Source organism: Gambusia affinis, linkage group LG05 (genome assembly GCF_019740435.1).
Source record: "Gambusia affinis linkage group LG05, SWU_Gaff_1.0, whole genome shotgun sequence".
NCBI lineage: Eukaryota > Metazoa > Chordata > Actinopteri > Cyprinodontiformes > Poeciliidae > Gambusia > Gambusia affinis.
Window position 1 is genome coordinate 3,682,020 of NC_057872.1, and position 22,070 is coordinate 3,704,089.

General features: G+C 39.0%; 1 protein-coding gene across 8 annotated transcripts in view; it reads left to right on the forward strand.

The window, feature by feature from the left end:
• Positions 1 to 22,070, forward strand: part of LOC122830710 (neurocalcin-delta A) — a 65,316-nt gene that overhangs the window by 23,943 nt on the left and 19,303 nt on the right. Inside the window, exon 1 of one of the 8 annotated variants that reach the window (XM_044116294.1) lies at positions 2,006 to 2,296. The exons of 6 other annotated variants lie outside the window; for them this stretch is intronic. The gene's annotated coding sequence lies outside the window, so the exon portion shown is untranslated. Of the gene's footprint in view, positions 1 to 2,005; positions 2,297 to 12,223; positions 12,246 to 22,070 lie in introns of those variants that run through there. One more of the 8 variants, XM_044116299.1, reaches the window with a different exon arrangement.

Below are 22,070 nucleotides of genomic sequence, written 5' to 3' on the forward strand. Positions count from 1 at the left end.
GTATATGAAGTATCAGTATCGCAAAGATATGCTTGGATTGCATTAAATAACAGCAAATCGGGTTGAAGCTCTATATGACAGCCTCTGAATCGCAAAACCATATTCAGGCGTGGACCATAACTGCCATTATGATCCACACCTATATTTTTATTTGCCTTTGTTTGTTTCTTTAATTTCTATGTGTTACTATTTTGTTTCCTTTGAGTTTCCTGCCAAAAAATATCAGGTGAACTAGTGTGAAAGTCTTATGTTCTTGTTTATGTTACATCTTTCCAAGAGTTAAAATTTAAACTTTGCCATGTTGTTATTGTTTTTAGTGGTCAAAGTCGAATCACTGACTTGACCATGAGTCTTCGTCCACACAGCGAATGCGATCTGTATCTGACTTTTCATGACAATCTGAGCAGGCCAAAATTCAATCTTTTAACCCAAAGAAAATCGGATAAGCACCCAATAGTTTTCGAATCGTTTGCAGTTTGAACTGCTATGAAGCATTTCCGACATTTATGTCATTGACGTGAGACATTCGTCAGAATTCTGTGCCAGAAGAAGCCAGACGCTGTAAATCATTGGCTGAAAATTACATTTCTGAAGTTAAGAAAGAAGTTTGTGTCAGTGAAGCACATCACCACTCTTCGCTATGAATTTGCATCCTAACAGACTTCTCTACAGAAGCTGCAGCCAATGCTGCACATAAGACCTCTGCTACTAGGTGGGATTTTGTTTTTTTATTAACTTCCTTCATCTTGCTATGATCTTGTGTCAATACTGTCAGCTCCAATTGCGTTTGCATCAAGCCATTATTACTTGTGTAAACAATGCACTGCTGTGAGATGTCTACGTTCGTCTTCTGCATGCGGGTCGCTTAGGGGCCATAAACTGTTCACACAGAAGTCTGGTTGCAGTCATGTTTAATTAATATTATGAACAACCACGCAAAAAAAAAGGATTTCAGCTAAAAAAAAATCTTGAGTTGAGCATCAAGACATGTATGAATGTAGACATTTAACTGACTCAGTATGTGTGCAAATGGCAAATAAAGATAAGGAAAATGGTGGAGACATTTTTATTTCAGAAGACACAAACATTAGTTCAAAAAATAATGTGTCAAACTGATTACCGACCTGAGCATCATTTCACTTTCTGTCATCATCGAAAGTGTGCCTACAGCTGTCTTCCTTGCGTCTGATTGGCTCCTCAGCAGGATCTTTCTAATCATTTTTATTGTAGCTGCAGACATTATTAAATGACTGATCCTCTCTCTCTGTCAATTTCCTCCACTACTCTGCATCTTCTCCCTGATTCGCCAGTTCCAGCGTACCCTAACTCACCCCACTCCACCGGTGGGGGGCTGGTTGCTGTCTCCAGGCTAGTCCTTACTCCCCCGCCCCACCCACTGCCAACCCTGGGCCCCACTTTGTCCCATTCAACAGACGGGCAGATGCTGTTGGAATGAATGGAAGCAGACGAAAGCTGTTGGTGCTCGCTGCTTCGGTGGGTGTAGGAGGGAACGCGGAGGGTCTCTGAGGTATGTGCAGTGGGGGTAAAACATGACCAGTCTCACAAAGGAATAAAAGCCCCAGACAGACCATAGCAACGCAGAGCGCTGGGTTAGCTCAGGTAAATTCAAATCCTACAGACACGTTTTCACATCTGATTGCGTTCATTAAATGACATTGAGCTGAACGTTTTCCAGTTTAGTTACTGATCTTGTCGCAGAGCTCAGCAAACAATGGGAAGCTTAAACAACGAAATAAAATTAAAGGACAGATATTTGAAGACCTGTCCTCATATCTCAGATGACCTGTTGAAATCATTGGGGTGCAGTGGGCCCTGTTGCCACAGCAACATGGGCTTCTGCTTCTCTGTCTTTTCCCTCCGTCTCTCTCTCTCTCTCTCTCTCCCGTCTACTTTAAAACACCCTCCCAACACACATACACACACACATACACGTCCACATACTAGAGCACGGTCATGTGACGACATTGACGTCAGACCGGGGAGGCAGGCTGAGAAACGAGTTAGTTTGCAGGCTTTGAATAAACCTCCAGCTCAGTCCGGGAGTCTGTCAGTTACCGTTAGCTCTGCTTCAGTCGCTCCTTCTCGCCTCCCCCACCTCGAGTGTGCTGTCCCCCTCCCTCCTCCTCTCTTTCATTGTTTTCTCCAGCGCTGTCCGCTGTTCTCGCCTGTTGCTTCTTCTGCTCCTCCTGCTGCTGCTGTTGCCGTAAACTTAGTCTTTAGTGAAATTCCTGTGTGATGGGCTGCTGAACAGCTTTTGGTCGGCTACAAAAGTGAGGTAAGAATCTATATTTTGTCTCCGCGCGCTGGATTATGTGTGCTTTAGTAGCCAGGATCTGCCTGGGTAAAGAAGGGGTTCATTGGTTTTGTCAGTCTTGTGTAGAAGGGAAGTTGTGAATTGTGAAACTCCTTTTGTTTTTGTTTTTTTTTTCAGTCAGCCCTTCACGTTCTTAGCTAAACCTGACATTTGAGTGATCGCAGAAAACCCTGTGTGATGTGTGTGTCGGGGGTGGGGTGGGGGGCTTCAAGGAGACCCCCACCCTTCCGTCAGCGTTCCTTCACATCAACAAACATAGCTACATCTGTTTTCAAACCCCCAACAGGAAGTGAGTGCATCACAGAGGAGAGGAGGAAGGAGAGAGTGAACATTAGGACTGTGCGGGTGTCGTGATGTGTAGCGGCACATGGCTTCTCCTCCCCGAGCGTTGCTAATGTTAGAGGCAGCAGTGTGGGCTGGGAGCTGCTGGCGCTGACTGCCAGAGAATCGGAATGGGGGCCTGGGGGGAGCAGAGCAGCTGGCACCTGCCCCCTGCGATGAGGTGGGAAAGCCTCAGCCGCTTCAAAAAACACGCATGCATTTGGATTCCTCACACTTATCTGAGATTTTTATTTTTTTATTTTCCAACAAATATGTCGGGGGGGAATAAACATTTTTACAGAAATATTTGAGGGAAATTTCTTGCTTCTTCCCCCTGGTTATTATAGCTGGTATCAAATAATACCAAGGGTTCCAAACTCCCTCCTTTGGTTTAATCTCCTCTTTTTATTGCGATACCAGAGAAAGTCATGGAGTTATCATAGACAGGCCTGACAAGGCAGCAAAGTTCACTGGACGATACATCGCCCCAAAAGTTTTTGCAGTAAACAATAATATCGTTTTTTTTTTTTAAGTAATATAACAACATTATAATGCAATAACACATTCTCAAAGATTAATGAGCTTTAAATGCTAATGAACATTTCACACTAGAACTGGAAGATATTTAAATATCCAAATAAATAAACAAAACAGAAACAACACATAAAATGAATTATGAAGTCTCATAGACAAAGTTATTCTTCAAAAAAGGATATAGCTGAGATCAAAGCACCAGACTGAAGACTTTTACCCTCAGCTTTGTAATAGAAAGAGAGAAAAGCGAAAACCACTAAATGATCTAGATGGAAATGTTCAAGCTTGCTTTAATTTATCATGCCATTAATTGATTTATTGCTTATTTCAACAGGCCTACTCATAGATTCATCCAGCCGTATGAAGCAGAAATTAATTCTACAGCGCCCCTCCCCCACATGTTGCTGCACTAGTCGGCTATCTGAAAGGAAAGACGAATACTGAATATTTCGGATCACAAAAATATACAACATCATGATTCGAAGACTAAACTAGTACCCTCCACAGTCGACCTCATGTATCCGTTTTCAGATTGCACAGAGCAGCCTGGACTGATTTTGTGTGGCCCACGACTCCAATTCAACATTTCTACTGTTTTTGTTCGTTTTGGGAGGTTAGAGAGCAGCTGATTCGTACACAACAAACCAGTGTTATCCACCGATAGTATTTATCTACTAACAGGTCTGAAAATGAGTGACTTTGTCACTATTTCTAGCAAATTTTCACACCACAAAAATGAAATCGGCTAAAATCAAAATTGATAGGTCAAGCTTTTTAAAGATCGGTGATCAGCCAGCAAGCTACCTAGCATAAATGAATTACTTGGGCTTATATTCGGCTCAAATAGACCGATAATCTGTAGAATAAATCATTTCTGGCGTGTTTTTTTTCCACCTTCTCTGTCACTGCTTCTCTTCAGCTCCGAGACAGCTCTTCATCTGCTCCTCTGCTGCTCAGCAGAGCCTCCCTCCTCTTATTTAATGATGTGGAGACCTGCCAGTGGCATGTAACAGCTCTCTGTGACACAATCTGAAGACTTAAAGCCGCAGATATCTGCCAGCCCATCTAATTAAATGTCCACTGCTGTTGAGAAGATAAAGACAAAAAATTAGCATTTGTTGATTACATCAGGATTTATGGCTTGGATTTAAGAGAAATGTCATGGTGACATAATATCCTGCATGGTGCATTTGTCAGTGAAACGTACCAGATTAGATAACGGTCTGGCAAAAAAAAAACAAAAAAAAAAAAAACGTTGAGTTAAAGAAACGCTTTCAGCTTAAGAGGAAAGGTTTAATCTTTGGTGTTTTGCAAAGAAATACAATTAATAGAACCAATCAGTGCTTTATAAAATTCTTTCAGGCAAAAGTTTGAAATGCACTGTCAAGGCTTTGTAGATGAGTAAGTGCAGTAATGGAAAAGATTAAGATTTCAGGATTTCTTGAGGGTTTTCTTTTCTTCTTTTATGTAACACTTAAAATAATATAAATAAAATACATCAGCTCATGAAACAAATTTTAATTTTAGTCAAAGACAACCTGTATGAAAGCAAACAGCAGTTTTGAAACGTTAATTCCATTTATAGAGGGGAAAAAAAGCCATGTGAAGTAGGCCTGTCATGATAAACGATAAATCAATTAATCACACGATAAATTAAAACTATCAACCTCATTTTAATTATCGGCTTTATCTTCTCTTCCGGCCTTTTTCTCTTTCTGTTGATGACACTGAATGAAAACAGGCTCAACTCCACTGTTCTCCACTGACCCTCCCTTCCTCATTTCCTTAGTGTAATGCCTAGTTCACACTACACCATCTTAGAGTTGCCGGCTGATTGTCGGCCCATTTTCAAAACCTGAGGGACCACACAGCCGACAGAAATCCTAGGTATAGCGTCCGCCGTGTGGTGTCCAACACTGGGCAAAAAATAATGGCTACAAGTCCAGTTAACTAATTTTAAAACCAGGTATTAATCAATGCCTTACTAAAATCTACCTGTTATGCATGTGGCTCTAGTGTCAGTCCTGCCTGAATGAAAATCATTACAACCTATTTATGTCACGTTAACGAAGAACAGCTGAAAAATTACCAGGTTTATCAATTGCGTAGCAATTTTGCTCCAACTCCTCCTCTTGTCATTTCTGTATTCTTTGCACGAAATGTTTTATAAACATTAATGTTGTTTCCACATATCATCTCCAATGTCCGCTGGACTTCGGGTTGCACCGTGTCAGCTGTTTGGGATTCCCCTCTGTAATTTCCCCTCAGAAAGCACGAGGAGAATCCGGGCTTTCTGATTGGCTACCTGTCACGTTCAACAGGCTGCGCTAATGCTCCCAGTCGGGGAAAACCCCTGATTTAGATCAGATCGGACATCTACCTTATCACACCACACTCTACAGGATGATCGGTTATGAAATCACATGAGACAATCTTAGAACGATCTAAGGGGAAAATCGTGTAGTGTGAACTATTGCATCAGGTAGTCGGATGTGCCCATTTTCTCTATTTAAATCTAATGATTACTGAAGGGCAATATAGTATACAGACTTCATAATCTGCTCTCTTTTGGTTGAATGCAGTACTTATTTCCACATTGGCTTTATGCTGTTTAGTTCTTATTCAAGTACATTTTTTGTTAATGGAGACTGAGAATCCATTTTATTTTTGATTGTTTTGTTTATTTTGTTTATCAGTTCTAGTGTTAAATGTTCTTATGAAAATAAAGTGTATCTATCTTTGGCCAGAAATTGCATGCATTATTACGTCATTTCCATTAAATCGGTGTAAAAAGTTCTTCAAACAATATTATCGTTTATCGCAATAATTTTTGAGACAATTAATCGTTCAGCAAAATTTGTCACCGTGGCAGGCCTAATGTGAAAGTAATGCTGCTCCTATGGGAAAAAGGTTTAACAAACCTGACAATAACCGGTTGCTCCAAACTTTGGCAACAACATCTGCCATCCAGGCTGGGAGATAACAGCCAATGAATCTCACTATGGGAGAACGCTGGCCCACTATTCTGAACACAACGGTTTTGATTCTGCCACATCTTAATGTTTTTCACACCACAGTACCTAAATCTGATGCCTGTCAAGACTTTGACCAGGCTGCTCTAAAACTTTTATTAGATTTTGGGTTGTTTCCTTTTTTTTTAAGCTATTCAGACGTACACTTACTGGTGTGACTCAGATCATTATCCTGCTGCATAACCCAAGTGTGGGAGAGTTGGGAGTTCTCCTTCAGGTTTTATTTCTAAGGAGGAAAGCACTCTGTGACCATCACACTAGTAGCATCATGTTTGAGTGTGAACATAATGTATTTACTTATTTTTCCTGAAATGGGTGTTAGTTTTATGGCACTTTCCCTTATGTCTGCCCACAGTATTATTTTGATTTATATTTTCCCAAACATTGATCATTTAAATATATGGGTTTTTTTGTATTTCCTTCTAATTCATGTAAAGAACTTTGAGAAGTGTTTTCAGATCTTTCAGCCTACTTCTGTTCTAAAGATGTCTTGATTCAAGTTATGGCTGCTGAAAACAAAATGTGGTAAATCAAACTTCACCATTCATAATTACTTTTCAAACAGCTACATTTTCAGACTGGACCATGTTTGTTTTGATGGAGTTTTACTTTAAGGAATGAAACCTACATTTGGTTGTCTTGTCTGTTATTAAATTTGCTTTGAGAATGTGAAACGTCCCAAAATGACAGACCACTGTAGGTTTTACAAGGCGCTTATGTTGTGGAACAAAACACTCCATGAATGGTGCAAGATGCAGGATCACAATGGAGGCAGAATGTTCACTGTTGCTCTAAGATCATTATGGTTGGGCGGTGTCCCATGGTCACCAGCATAGTTTTGAATAGCATCATTAAAAATTCAGAATTTAATGCCGGATGTGAAGCTGAAACAGTTCAACTTACTTACTATTTGATTTTCTTCTGCAGTTTGTTTTCTTGGTACACTAGTTTATCTCAAGCAGCATGCACTGCAGTGATTCTAGCATACATTTTCACACTGCCACTACTCAGAAATACATCAAATGAAAGGAATAAAAACAAAAGAAAATGACTTAAAAATCTCTGTAATGACAAAACTTTTGTGAATTGTGTTTGTCAGATCCATCAAAACAAAATCATTTTCATCACCCTAACCACTTTGTAAGAGAGCTTGACAAAGGTTCAAGAGAAAAAGAAAGAGGCGAGCTGCAGTGCACCAAAAGAAACACAAAACTAGAGGAGAGGTGAAGCTTACTATCGATTTTTTTTTTTTTACTGTCATTGGAGCCTTTGATGTATGAAGATGGCAGGGAGCAGAAGATTGTTTTTCATAATGCACACTACAAATCTGACCTTCAGCTGGGAGATTTTTGTAGCATTTAGATGAGCAGAACGATGCTGTACTGGTTTTTAACTCTACAAAAAAAAAAAGCCAGACTTATGCAGTTCTTCAAGTTTAAAAAGTGATGGAGCATGTAGACTTTGGCAGAATGAGCCAAAGCCAAACACGTTGGTGAGCTGACTGTCAAACGTATTGGCCCGGTGTTGCATAAAAAAATGTTTGATGTCAGCATTGTTTCCCTCCAGGCAGTTTACTGTGCGACACCAAGTATGCGTAAGCAGTCGTGAAAATTGACATTTGTGTGGACGGGACTGCCAGACGCTTGCTTTGAAGAGACCTCTGTGGAATGAAGTTCGCCCACATATGTGGGAATCGACCTATGTGACATTTGATTTGTTGACTTCAACCTGAACTTATTTTAGTTTGGACAACTTTGTGTCTGGTTTGACTCAATGCACCTTGGAGTTAAAAAGGCCATAAAAATCTTTGTGGAAGAGCAGCTGGTGAAGATCTAAGTTTGACTGATATATTGGTTCTACCCCAGACATTGATTGGTCCGATACATTCCCTTCACAGGCTTGTCAGGTGACTCGTGTTAGTGGAAGCCAACTTCACGGGTCAAGGGAGTGATGCAGTGATGACCTGTGGGTTGTGTCACCGGTCAGCCGCAGGATGTACAGGTGGAGGCAAGCCTCAGAAATCATTTCAAAGCAGAAGAGTAAAATGGTGAGCTCTCTGATTTGAATTTCGTCCAGAGGTGAACTGACCCTTTACAACTCCGTCACCTAGTCACGGTGAATCGTCAGGTTGTTGAACTTGAGAGACGGGAGGGTTGAACAGAGCAACAAGGATCACTTTCCCAATTTGTTTTTGCCAGTAAACCCACAGCTTCTACTTATTCAAGTCAAATTTATTGTCTGTGGAAGTAGTAGACCTAGTTGTGCTCACAGACGGATGTATTTACAAAAATTGGACATGCCTGTGAAAACGACCCATATCTGATGTGATCTAATCTGCCTGAATTCATACCACATGATTTATATCAATATGTCTTACACAGCATTTACACCAGAGCAGACTTAAAAGTATACAAAAGTCTAGATGCTTCCCAGTTTTTTGTACATGGTAGGCTACATGATGATGGGGTATTTTCTCCTTGGTTACTACTGATTAGATGCATTCCTTCTCCATAATGAAATATTTGATTGCATCTTACTAAGATTATTTCTGAAGCATATGAATCTTAATCTTTTTACCTAGTAACAACCAAGGGCTGCCAGTCCTTACCAAGCAGATTTCACCCATAGGGCTGATGATACATCACACCTCTTGCCATCCCACATTCAGAGGTTTGTTTCTGCACAAGTTTTCTTTTAATGTTGTTCTTTGTCTGTTTTTTTTGTTTGTTTGTTTTTTTTTAAAAAAACATCTAATAATCTGCTAACCAGTCACATGAGATTTGGTTTTTCAGAAGGCAACAAGTACAATGTATAAAATATTGAGTAGATTTTGTATTTCAGAACCTAACTCTATCCCATGAGACTAAAACATTTTTGAGTGTATTTAAAAATATACATATATATTATTAAAATCTGATTAAAAGATTTATCTGTTCAATTATGGTTGTAAACAGTATAACAATAATCCAAAAATTAATTACTCCTCAAACAGCCTTAAAAGTAAAAAAAAAAAAAAAAGTAATAATAATAATTTAAACAAAATCAGAAAGTAAAGAGTTAAAAAATAGCTACTTCTACTTTGCTCCACCACCTGGGATTGGAAGTAAATAACAATGTTTTAGCAAACAACTGAGTTATGTAATAACTCATTGTTATTTGTTTAACTGTTTTCGATGCTGTTGCCTTTTTTAATCTGCTCTAAAGTTATTAGGACCTGAACTTTGCACAGAGATCATCCCCATCACCTCACTATGTGTGTGCGGGTGTGTGTGGGTGTGTGTCTGTGGTAACAGATGGGCGAGCATGGTTGACTCTGGCTTTATATATTTACATATCGCTGAGTGTGTTTCTCATCTGTCATTATGAGTGCAAAAGCTATCTCTTTGGCCTGGGGAGTCGCCTTGTGTGTGTGTGTTGTGTGTGTGTGGGTTGCGCATTAGTTCTCGATTGATTTAAGGTTATGTCATGGAAAAAGTCAGCACCTGTGCCTCCCGATGTTCCAGCAGAGGAGCCCACACACTAACAGTGATATCTGAGTGATGCGTTTATGGCCACATTGGTTTAAAGAGCCTGGCCAAACACACACACGCACACATACAAGCTGAGCTGAGCCATATGAACAATTTTTCTCAAACATCCCGTTTGGTACAACAGGGAGTCTCTTGTAACGCTGGTGGAAAGTTAACTTGAAGGCAGTTTATGTAACTGTTGATTTATGTCCACAGACAGAAAGAAAGAAGGAGTTGAAGTGGGAAATATACTCTGAGATATGAGAAGAGGCAGGCACCTGGGGAGGCAGTCGGCCATTTTTCCTTGCTCCGTTCTTCCGACTCTCTTACCTGGTGTTGGGTGACTGAAGCTGAAAGTACTGGAGCTTTTTTAAAACCCAGAAGACCTGGGCTCTCTTTTACCTAGTCAATTATTTAGTAAAAAAAAGTTACTCTCTAGATGAATTAAAGCCTAAATCAAATATTGGACTTTTTTTTTTTCTTTTTTGTAAAAACAGATCTCAATAAATGCAATTTCATGTGATGCAACTTTTTAAACCTGTCATAAATTTGTCACAAATAAAAAAAATAATAAATAGTCCTGTAAACACTTTGCAGATGTGATACTAGCTGTGAAAACTCATGAAAACAAAAAGTTCACGACTAATTAATTACACTCCAGAAACATCACACTGTAAAACACCTGCGTTCAAGGAAGTCCTTTATTATTCATCCGTTTCTCAGCTTTATTTTTACATATTTTGAATTTTAACATTCAAAGTATTTGTCTTTTGTCCATGTTACACAAGGGACTACTACATCATAAATCACAAAAGAACAAAATGTGCAAAAAATAGAAGAAAATGCATTAAATCTGTAGTACAATAACAAATACCAAAAAATGCAGCTGTGACTAGATTGAAGAAAATCATGTTTGCAAATCATGACAGCAAAAAATATATATATAATATTGAAAGAGATAAGAAAACACTATAGCAACCAAAACAAAATAATACACCAGGTGTGGATAGTGGGGCGTTAAACTATGTGAGCATCACTGAGGAGGCATGTTGGATTTCCACAAATTCAGAATACAACGTTTAATGATAACCAGGCCACGACTGAGCAGGTCCGTCTTTATTCGTCCATTTTCTACAGCCATTTAATTCTGTCAGCGTCTTATTGGAGGGATGCCTAGTTTCAGCAGTTGTTGTGTTGGAAATACTATATTATTAATAGAATTATTGTTCTACAAAATTATTTAGAGCTCCTTTTTTTTTTTTTTTTTTTTTTTTTTTGCACAAAACTTAAACTGAACATGAAAGCCAAAACATCAACACCACCCCTGGTGTCAAAATCAACTGAATATTTACAGGATGAAATACTAATAGCTCTCTCACTTACACTTCATTAGTATGCATGATACTCACATCCTCACGACTGGTTTTTTTTTGTTGTTTTTTTCCCCTGCAAAAATTTTCCACATTTCCAAAAAAGAAAAGAAAAGAAAAGCAAGCCCTGGAGAACAAGTCAGAGCGAAGACTTAAAAGCCTCTCTGTGATAACTGTAACGAAGCGGATGTGACATTTTCCAGCACTTTGTCTGTTCTCAGTTGTAAAGGTCAAAACAGAAAGGACCCGGGACACTTAAGAGACAATTATACTTCTCTTCTGAGGTGTTGTGTTTTGATTGCGTGGTTCACCCCGGGTGAAGTGTGCTTACTCACCGACTGTCAAAGCACAACCTCTCCGGATGGCCGTGTCAGCGTCTGCCGGAGAAGATATTACACCGCTTTCATTAAAAGCTTTAATGTAAAAAAAAAAACAAGAGACATTATAAAACTATTAAGTATGTGTATCATATCAGCTTGGTTATTAATGATTAGTGGATCAAGTAGGATGAGTTGGCATTATGGCTGCCTGTCTGACTTACGCTGCTTCCAGTATTATTCAGCGACTGTGGGGAAAAGCTGTTGGAGAACAAAAAGGAAATCAAGGGTCACATTACTCATAGTTCTACAACAATGATTTAACAAACAGCCCTGCCTATCGTTGTAGGCATGAGCTTGGGATGTAGTAGAAACCTCTAAAATACGATGCTTTATTTTGGTTCAGTATATGAATGAAAAATTCCAAAGGTATTTTGGAAACGTTAGATTTTTTTTGTGTGTTATCTAATGGGCTTTTTCATGATAGGGTTTTATCAGATCTGAGGACATGCTAGCCTTTGCTAAAAGTAGCACGCAAAGTGGCAGGTTTTAAAAAGAAATCTCTCGCATAGAAACATCCATGCATCTGAGGAGGGAAAGCTATGGGAAACAGATGTTCTATTTTTAGTCACAGGGTGGAATTCACACACGCTGGTAGGTCATAGTTGTCTGTAAGCTTCCAGTTTCTACAGAACCAGATGATGCTTGTTGGCTTTGCTCACATTCTCATGTACATGCAAGATTCTGGCAATGTGATTATTCCAATCAATTCAGTTGTGAATGAAAGCTAAAGGTTTACTCAAACTCAAGAACTCCGCCTCTTCCAGGTAAGGTGTTTGGTTTTTATTTTTTGCTGTTTGTAGCCGTGGTATCAATTCTCACGCAGAGAAGTCTGCAAGAAGAACACACATAAAACTACTGACTGTGGTGCATTCGTGTAGACTGGATATCTGCTCATGATTAAATACTACATGGAGACTTACTCTGCTCAGGCTGAGGGATGTTTTTATGCGAACTTTTCACATCTGTCTTGCTTTATTCTGACTCTGTTTCCATGGAACGTCAGATCCAGGTGGAAGAAGGTAATGTGTCAAAGCTGCTTTAGTCACACTAGCACTCTTCTAAATTTTAGTGTAGGTAATATAGATGTCATTGCCACTCGCTGTTGTAGCACATGTATTCCAACTTTTTTGACCAGAAGAGAGATTTCTTTTTAAAGAGGAATAAATATGACTCCTGTTACAAACATGAGATAGAAAACAACATTGGTTGTTTTATCATACCTATCACTCCTTTGATCTCTAAGGTTCTCTATTTTTCTACTACTGGAGGTGTTTCCATGGAAACTGCTTTTGTCTTCTTCTTAACACTTTGAAAATGTGTTCCTAAGGAATTCCTTTCCTGTCATGTTTAATAATTCTCTCCCAGTCCACATAGGGATGTTCTTTTCAAACGCGGGTTGTCCACACATTTCTGGAAATGTTTTCATCCACACAGAAACTCAGTGAAAAGGGTTTGCTGTGGTGGCACAGGGGTTAAACACAGCCCACAGAAGGAGGCCTAGTCCTTGACGTGGGTGTCGCATGTTCGATTCCCGGCCTGGTGACCTCATGTCTTCCCTCTCTGTCTTTACTCTACTTTCCTGTCACAACACTTTCAAATAAAGGCCAGAAGAGCCTAAAGAAAATTTTAGCAAAAAGCCTAAGATGCTCTTTTTACTCCCCCAGGCCTGTAGGTGGCACTAAATCTTGGGTATGACACATGAAATCATCATGTGAGGCTAGGAGTAAACGCAACAAGACAACCAGAAAGGAAAACAGCAAAACCAGAGTAGAGTATATTGTGTGACGTACTAAAGTTGAGCTTCTTTGTCTGTGTCACTTTGGGTTACAAAACCAATAAACTTCAAGACAAACATGTAATCCGCAGCTGTTCTTGTTGTTTTGTATGAAGCATTTGGGGTTATAGGTCAGGCTCGAGGTTGGGCTCATACGTAAGTGTTTCACATAAGGTGTTTTTGCTGTACACGTGAATACGCCCGGGCAACATGTTGACTCTGGAACCCTTAAAAAAAACAAAACAAGTTAGGATCTCCTTAAATGGTGTATTTGTGTGGACGGCAAGCAGACATGGTTGAAAGCTCTTCTGTTTTTGAAAAAAATTGAATTACATTTGGATGAGGTCTTTATGCCTGTTAACACTTTGGTGTGTTTCAGAAAACTCTGCACTGCATGTGGCTTAAGATGGCTTAAACTGGAAGAACTGTGCAACACAACATTTTAGTGGTTTTAAACGTGACTTCAAAACTGTCTCTTACTTTGAAACCGAAACCCATGTCATACCTCAAGTAAAACTTTTTCTTCCCCAAATAAGTTGTTGAATATTTTATTGTCTGTGCTGCTGAACCAAATGTAATCTTTTAAAATAGATCTCGTAAATCTTTTCCTGAAGGATGACATGCATGCACCGTCACTGGATATTAGCGTGGCCCTAAGGAGACGATGGATGTTAGACACAAAACCACTTAGAATTCCTCCGTGCTTGTGGAGATGCTTGGCGAGGAGGACACATGCCTTTTTAAGAATTTTTGATGCCAAAAAAAAAGATGGCTGTCACTAAACTACACTTAAACAATTGTTACTAATTGTAGCGTTCCAAGTCCTCTCTTTTCTCCAAGGTGTGTGCTAATAATAAGATGAAGATTTGTCTAACATGTCATGGTGGTTGCTGTTTACAATTCAGATTGAGATCCTATAAGTCCACACTGGGTTTGGATATCGTTTCGCCTAAGACGGCTCCTGCTGTGTTAGAATTTTGGCTTGCTGTTTAAACTGCGTGTTTGCTTTGCTTGTAGCTATCTGCACAGTCACTTAGTGTCTCTTGAAAAGCTGGACTTTAGGACGGCTGATTGAGTTTACTTGACCTCCTGATCGCTGTTGTTTTACGTCAGCACACAACGGAAAATTCAACAGGACATAATCAGATCGGGACTAATCACCAGCCCCATTTGCTTTCCAAACTATAGCTGAGATTCCTTTTTATGTTACTGATAATATAGATTAGCGTGCACTGTGGGGCATTTGGTACTAGCTGTTGCTGTGAAGAATGACAAGTGGCTATGAAAACTGTAAGAATTCATAAATATTTCTCTGAGGTAAACTATAACTGGTATTATAAGTACTTAAAAACTCGTGCTCTGCTTAAACAGCTAATTATTTTTACTTTATGCATTTCTTTTGCATTTTAAGTTGCAATCAGCAATCCTGCTTTTTGCAGAAGTGAAAAAGCAGGATTATGAAATTATGACTATTAAACCTTAAATACAGCTGCAGTTTCCACCTGTTGCTATGCAAAAGCACACTTCTAAGATTAAAGCTACTTCCCCACAGCAGGTCTAGATGCTCAGTTCTGATTTTAGAATTTTCTTTTTCTGTATTATCATTTATACTTCTAATGAAATGCAGCCACAGTCAGACTGCTGTGTGAACGGTTTACAACCCCGAAGCAAAGAAGAAAGAAAGTAAACGTCACAAAGCAGCGCACTGTTTACACAAGTAATAATGGATGCCGCCGTCTATGAATCAGTTTTAAAGTTTATACAGCAATGGGAGCCGACAAGAAAAGTCAAGCACAACTAACAGCAATGGTCTGTTGTGACTGCAGCATTGACTGAAATCTTCTCAGAAGTCTGTTTGGATTTGAAGTCTGAGCCAAGAGTGGCGAGGCTGTGACACACACCTCTTTCTGAATTTCAGTTGTAATTTTCAGCCATCATTTGTTTCCGGATTTACAGTGTCTAGATTCTTATGGCATAAAAATCGGATAAAATGCGACATGTTCATTCTGACTGCAGACACTTTGAAAACTATCGGATACATATCCAATTTATTACCACTGATGGAAGTGGGATTTTTTGTGAGGGGAAAAGATCTGAATTGGGCCATTCAGACGGCTGTGAAGAAGTTAAAATATGTGTTGTAGTTGGAGAAAAATGTCCATTGTTAACATAGCCTAAGATCCTGGATAAGCAGGTATGCCCCCTAATCTTGACTCCAGTTGTAAGCTGTTTATATTAAATGGGGAATTTTCACTTAATACTTTGTGTATTGTTACTGTAATTTTAAATATTGTTACATTTGAGTTTGACATAACTAGAATGTATGGATTTAAGTAGGGCTTTTGTCTTCCTATTTGTGTGTTTTTTAGTTGGTCTTGTATTACATGTATGAATTTAATAGTTAGAGCTGTTAACGTTGGAGCTGAGTGGCTATCGGTTCCTTATGTTTCAAACGATAAGTGTATGAAATACCTAGCAATTCAGTACACCATCACATTAAAAGAGAAGTCCGACAGGACCATTATTTCAACAGCGTAAAATTCTTTAATCGCTCTGTCAGGTTTGAAGCTCTGTTTAGTGTCAACAAAGTCTCCACTGCAGGAAGGCTTATGAGAGATAAGAGGAGCATCCTGAGCAGAAAGATGGAGCAAGGGGCTCCTACCGGGTTCCATCACTCCTAACAAGCTGCTTTGCAGTTTTTTTCCATAAAGTGGTGACAAACAGACACACACGTTATGTAAACACCGGCGGCCATTGGACAGGACTCATTAGCAGAGATAAACTGTGCTCAGGAGCTCAGCTATTGCTTATAAAGGAATAAATAAAATCCAAAATCCGTGTTCTTGGTCTGTAAAACTTACAGTTGGCTCTGCAAAACAACAAAACAGCCTTGTGGTTTTGAGAAACCTGAATTTGGGCTGTTGTATAATTCAATCCCTGGTGAGCCTGCTTAAAATGATTTTAATGAGGAGTTGTCTGCACGGTTTAGGCGATTTTTACAATTTATGTTTTTAATTTCAAATCTAGTAAACGTTGTTTTAATAGCACTTTTCAAACACATAGACATTATTAAAAGAGCCAGACTAAACAAAGTGGGCAAAACAAGTGGCAGTAATGACAAAAAAAAAGAACATGTACAAAAACTAGCTTCCAACATTAGGAAGCTAGAATAATATTTTCTGTCTCTGTTGGATCTGATGGCTCTCAGGCTGCATATTTCCAGATTAGCTGTAATATTTTGAAGGAATCTTTTTGACGCATTTCAATGTGTTTTACTGCAGTCAAGCCTGTATGTGATTAAAAAACAGGAACCAGTTTGAAATTGTCTAATTCAAGTTTTTATTAAAAATTTGTGTATTTAATGGTTAATGGTTAATTTATTTAATGGTTTTAATTTAGCCTGATTATAACATTGGTGTTCATTTTTAACCAATACAAACTGGTTACCTAAGGGGAGTCACCTCAGATTACAGTAGTTGTCTGTTTTACACATGAATGCTTGCAATTAGACTGCTAATAATGCTAATTATCCAGACCACCTTAGGAAGCAACTTCTGTTAAAGGGACAGGAGTATGTAAAGTTTTGAGCTTTTCATCATGTCATAATGTTATTCCCTCATCAAAAACATACCTGTAATGTTGCTGCTTCTCAGAGCAACGCTGGTAAAAACGTAGTTAAAGGGTTAACAGAGGAGCCATGTTGTGATAACTTCCTGAAGGCGGAGTTTCTCAAAGAGCAGGAGTTTTTAAAGAGACAGAGTCTCAATTTCAAGGTGCTGAATTACCTTGAAAGTCAAAGAAAGTCAAATTTCTTTTAAGTCATATTTGATTTAAATAAAGTATTTTTAGAACACCTGACATTAACATAGTTACTTGACTGTGTTATAAAATGACACTATGTGCCTGGAAAATACATAATACTGCCCCCTTAAGTATGGTAACATTATCTAGTGCTGTCCAACTGGAGACTTGTCACGTGATTTCTTTTCTGTTCTCCTGTTAAGGTTCATATTTGTGTAAAATAAATATCCCAATAAGAACTTTCTTTTGTCCGTTTATTATTTGATAAATCCAAAATAAAAATCACCAGGACAGCCAAGCAGAAAGCCCTGAGATTTTTACATGTTGATGTTAGAAAATTGTTTTTAATTGCAGATGCATCCTTCGCTACTATTGATCAAGCATTCACTAAAGGAATGCTGTTACTTGATTTTAGGCTAGAAGATGTTTTCTTATTTCAAATAGGAATTGAATTGTTTGTGTAATTGCATGTTTTCCTATATTTCCAATCTTTTATGTTTAAAAAAAGGCTGAATAAAAAATTAGAATATTGCTTTTTTTTATCTAAGTGTCAGAATAATCGATTTACTAAAATAATTGTTGGTTTCAGCCCTAATTTATTTATGATTTTCATTTATTCTTTACATTTTTAGCAGGTCCTCCAAACCTGCTGAGACAGCGGGTCTCATTCTTAAATCCAAATATCTGGTTGAAAACAGACTTAATGTAATAAAGAAGGCATCCTTTGATGAGAGCAGTAACACTTTTAGCTATTTTTTTTTAGCACATTTTAATAGAGTGATCATTTCTATGAATTGGCACACAATAATTATACTTTCATCATTCAGTCCATTTAGTTGACTGTAGCTACTAGTATCTATAGCTGTAATTGTGTGAAGGAACAGCCTTCCTGTCTGATATCATCTTAACTCGTGAGTGTGTGTGTGTGCGTGTGTGTGTGGAGAGAGCAGCTGGTGAAACTTAACAGAAACATCCACTTTGCACATTTTTTCCATGTCGGCTGTGTATTTAGCTTTATCTGTCAGGCATCGAGGAAAGCCTGCAAAATCTGATCCCAGGCATTTGGCTGAAGTGTTTTTTCTATCTGCTGGTTTGCCTAAAGCTTTGCATAAACGCTGCGTAGGCCCGAGAAATAATAATGGAATTAGAAAGTTTGCATTGCAAAGTTGTTGTTTGATTTTAATGACGCCGAATCTGTGCATTTTCTGATGGTATTTGATCGCAACGACAAGCTTTTTCAGAGCCGCGCCGGCTTGTTATGCTGTGAATAAATAGTACACGACGTTTCCTGGCTTCCCATTCAGACGTGATACATCGACTCGATGTCAGAACAGAACGCCACCGTTCTTTATCCAGAAAAACCACTCTTACAGCGGCATTATAATGTGACCGGCAAAAAGTCATCCTATTCTATCTTTAGAGATAATTATATTTACATGAAACAGTGGCAGGATGTTATCTGACTTAGCACAACACAGGAAATGACTCCTAATGGTTTGCTGGTGGGCCAATTCAGAAATCTTAACCCTGAAAAACTATTTGACCAGTTTAGCGGGTTCATCCTGACCACTGACCTTCGCTGTGATGTCACTAATCTCCTTTTAGATTTTTCTTTCCATGATGTTATTTCCTGTTTCTATCTTTTTCCTTGACCACAGGAAGCACAAGCTTGTTGCTAACCTCTGGGGCATTTATCAATCAGAAATATCTCCAAGCTGCTGCCTCTCATTTCTCTTTCCGTTTCTCCCTCTTTCTTACTGCCCACCTCTTCCCATGTTACACACCCGATGTTCCGTTTTTGCTCTCCTTCCCCGTTATTCCTTTAACAAGCAGATGTGCCAACATTTCATCACGGTTAATTTAGCTTTGCACAATCGTACAACCGTCACACCTCGTTTTTTTATTACTCCCTGATGTTTCGGATGCTGTGCATCTGGCAGGATTTTTGCTCTCACTGTTTTACTTTCGGACGGTTGCTATGATGCGGAACCGTGGCAACAAGGTATTGTTTTTACAACTGGGAGCGACTGAGCTCAAATAATAGCTGAACTATGACCTCACATCCCAGCTGAGTTGAAAAGGAGGCTTGTTGGACACAGAGCAGAACAGAACTTCAGCTCCTCTGCTCGGCGCATGTTACTGTGGAATATCATCTCTGCTGCTGCTGGGATATTGAGCTGTTAGTAACAGTGTTCAGTCAGAGGCCTCAGTTTCGTTGCGAAACTGACTGCTACTGAAGATCCTTCCTGCCCACACCATGAATCCATGACGACTCTGAAGTTGCTGGGCGGTATCGAGTTATGACAATATGTCGTTTTCCATCAGAATAAATAAAGTGTCTTTGAACTCAGGAGGTTTTCTGTTACTGAAATAGGCTCCTTCAAAACTCAGTTTATTTAAAGAAGTGTGCTTTAAAACAGTAGCTGCGTTTCCTTTACAAATGTGCACAAAACTTTCAGTATAAATGTTGAAAAACACAATTTCACAATTGTGGTGTTTTGGTTAACTTAGAAAACCACTAAAAGCATTTTTGCAATAATCAAGTGATTGTGTAATAAATGAAAATGAGCTTGATAATTTCCATTCTCATGATTAATATTTTTTTAATGGCAATTTTGTTCACAGAGACTTTCTATTCAATTTTATTTATGGTTTTGGTTGCGTGTGGTTTTTATTTCCGTTGTTATTTATTGTTTTTGATTGTCGTGTTTTATTTTGGATATTTAAAGTGTCATCCAGTTCCAGTGTTATTGGTCTTTGAGGGGGTGAACTTGGTTTATTATGCCACTAGCAATATATTACCTGAAAACGGTCTCAAAGCAGCAATATTATCGTTTATCGCAATAATTACTGGGACAATTTATTGTCCAGCAAAGTTGATCATCGTGACAGGCCTGTATCCGTACTGATCTTACCGCTAATCTGCAAGAGAAATGACAGAAACACATCTTTCTTTTCTGTTTGTCTTTTGACAATAAAAGTTGTTGTCTTTTTTTAAACATGTTATTTAAACAGATAATATGTTGGTGATGAAGATAGTGAGATAAATGTTGGGGGTGTTAAGTTAAAGGCACCAACACACCCAGTCCAGGAAGTTAGCATAGAGCATGGTGCTGTGTCCCCTTGTTTTACAGATAATTCTCATAAAATTATCACTAAATAAAACATTTCTGCTGCTCAGCACCGTTTGTCTCTTTTCTTTCGTGATTCTCCTTACACCTTAAATAGGAGATAAATATAGACTGCAAGCAGGCTTGTCGGCCACATATGCTCTCTGTCTGAGAAGCTTGTGCTCCAACTTGGCAGAGTTCCGCGCAGAGTTGATGTACGGCTTCCTCCTTGTGTAATACAGTTTCAGGTTACATTTACAGATGCAGCAGGAAGCTCTGTCCACTCACAGTAGTTTTGCCCAGAACGCCTTTGCCAGTGGGGCTACATTGATGAAGATGGCATGATAGCCTTTCTTGATGATCCTGAACACGTTTGTCATGATTCTGTGCGGTGTGGTGCCTGCAGACTGCTTTTAGCTGCTATTAGCAGCTATTAGCAGCTAGCTATACCCTTGCTGGCTAGGACATAGTAAACATGCTAACTAGCAAGCAAGGGCAAAATAATAACAGCTAGCTATACCCTTGCTAGACATTAAACCTGTAGCTTCACAGCTACAGGTTTAATGTCAAATACACAAAACATGGTTTAATGTCTTCAACTAAAGTAAGAATGTGAGAAGATCTATCGTTAACCTCATACGTAGTACCACTTCTTCCTCAATAATTTTCCATTTTGTACATTTCTGTCGCAAGATGGGTGTTACATTTGATTCAGAATGGTCTTGAACAGTCTTGAGTTTGATTTGGTGAAACCTGCAGAAACCCTGTGAATATTTCTTTGTAATATGCTGCTCCACAGATATTCATGCAGTTGTTTCCCAGATTCTATTAAAACTGCCTTAAATTGATTATGAAATGGACTTGAATAACATTGTCATCTTGGCTTCTTAGCTTTTCACTCTTGCTCTCCTGAATCAATAAGGCACTTCATCTGGTTGCCTTCTCCACCTCCTTCTATCAAGTCTGTTACCATAGCAACCTAATGAGGGCTAAGGAGGCCATTTAAAAGTGTAAAGGCTGAAAATACCCACTGTGGGCAGCATCAAGCTAGCCAACCAGCAAGAAGCAACAATCGATGTGACAGGAGTTCAGACACGGCCTGCGCCGTCGGGTTCGCTGATGATTGGAAGGAAACCAGCTCATGCGCTCGCATGCACTTTTCTTTTCCAAGAAGGAGGTTGCTTGTGAGTGCAAGCAGGGAACGAACAAAGGTTCAGATCCTGGAAAATCTGGCTTCAGTCCAACGCATACAAAACTCATCCACCCCCGTCACTGTCACCCTGCTTCCAGCGTCTGTCTCAGTGGCTTCCCCTCGTTTGCCTCAGCCTTTGGCAGGAAGTTTTGATGGGAGAGGTTTCTTCTTCTGCAATTGTCTTTGAAGCTGTGGAATGTTGCAGAATGACTATAGGTTGAGACTTGTCATCGTAGATGACAGGGTTAGCTGTAGCGATTCATTTCTAGCGAATAGGGACATTCATCTTTTATGCAGGTTGACAGAATCATCCTATCATTAAACTTTTTATTATTTTCTATTATTATTTTCACTTTTTATTTTCCCTCTTCCCTCTTCTACCCATGCACCCATGGTTAATGTATGTTGGCTTAAGGGGGCAGTGTTATGTATTTTTCAGCCTCATATTGCTATTTTATAGCACAGTCAAATAACTACATTACCTCCTGTGTGGATTTTTATTTTTTCCATCTTCATATTTTATACATAGCCTCTAACTATGTTGAAATAAACAAAATCAGATTTTGTTTACTAAAATGTGTTTTTGTGAGTCCAAGAAATAATTCCATGATGAAGTACTTATGCTTCATATAAACATTTGATCACAGGTGTTGCATCATATATTCCAGCTGTAGGACATGCGCCGCCGTTGCGCGTGTGTGTATGTGTGTGT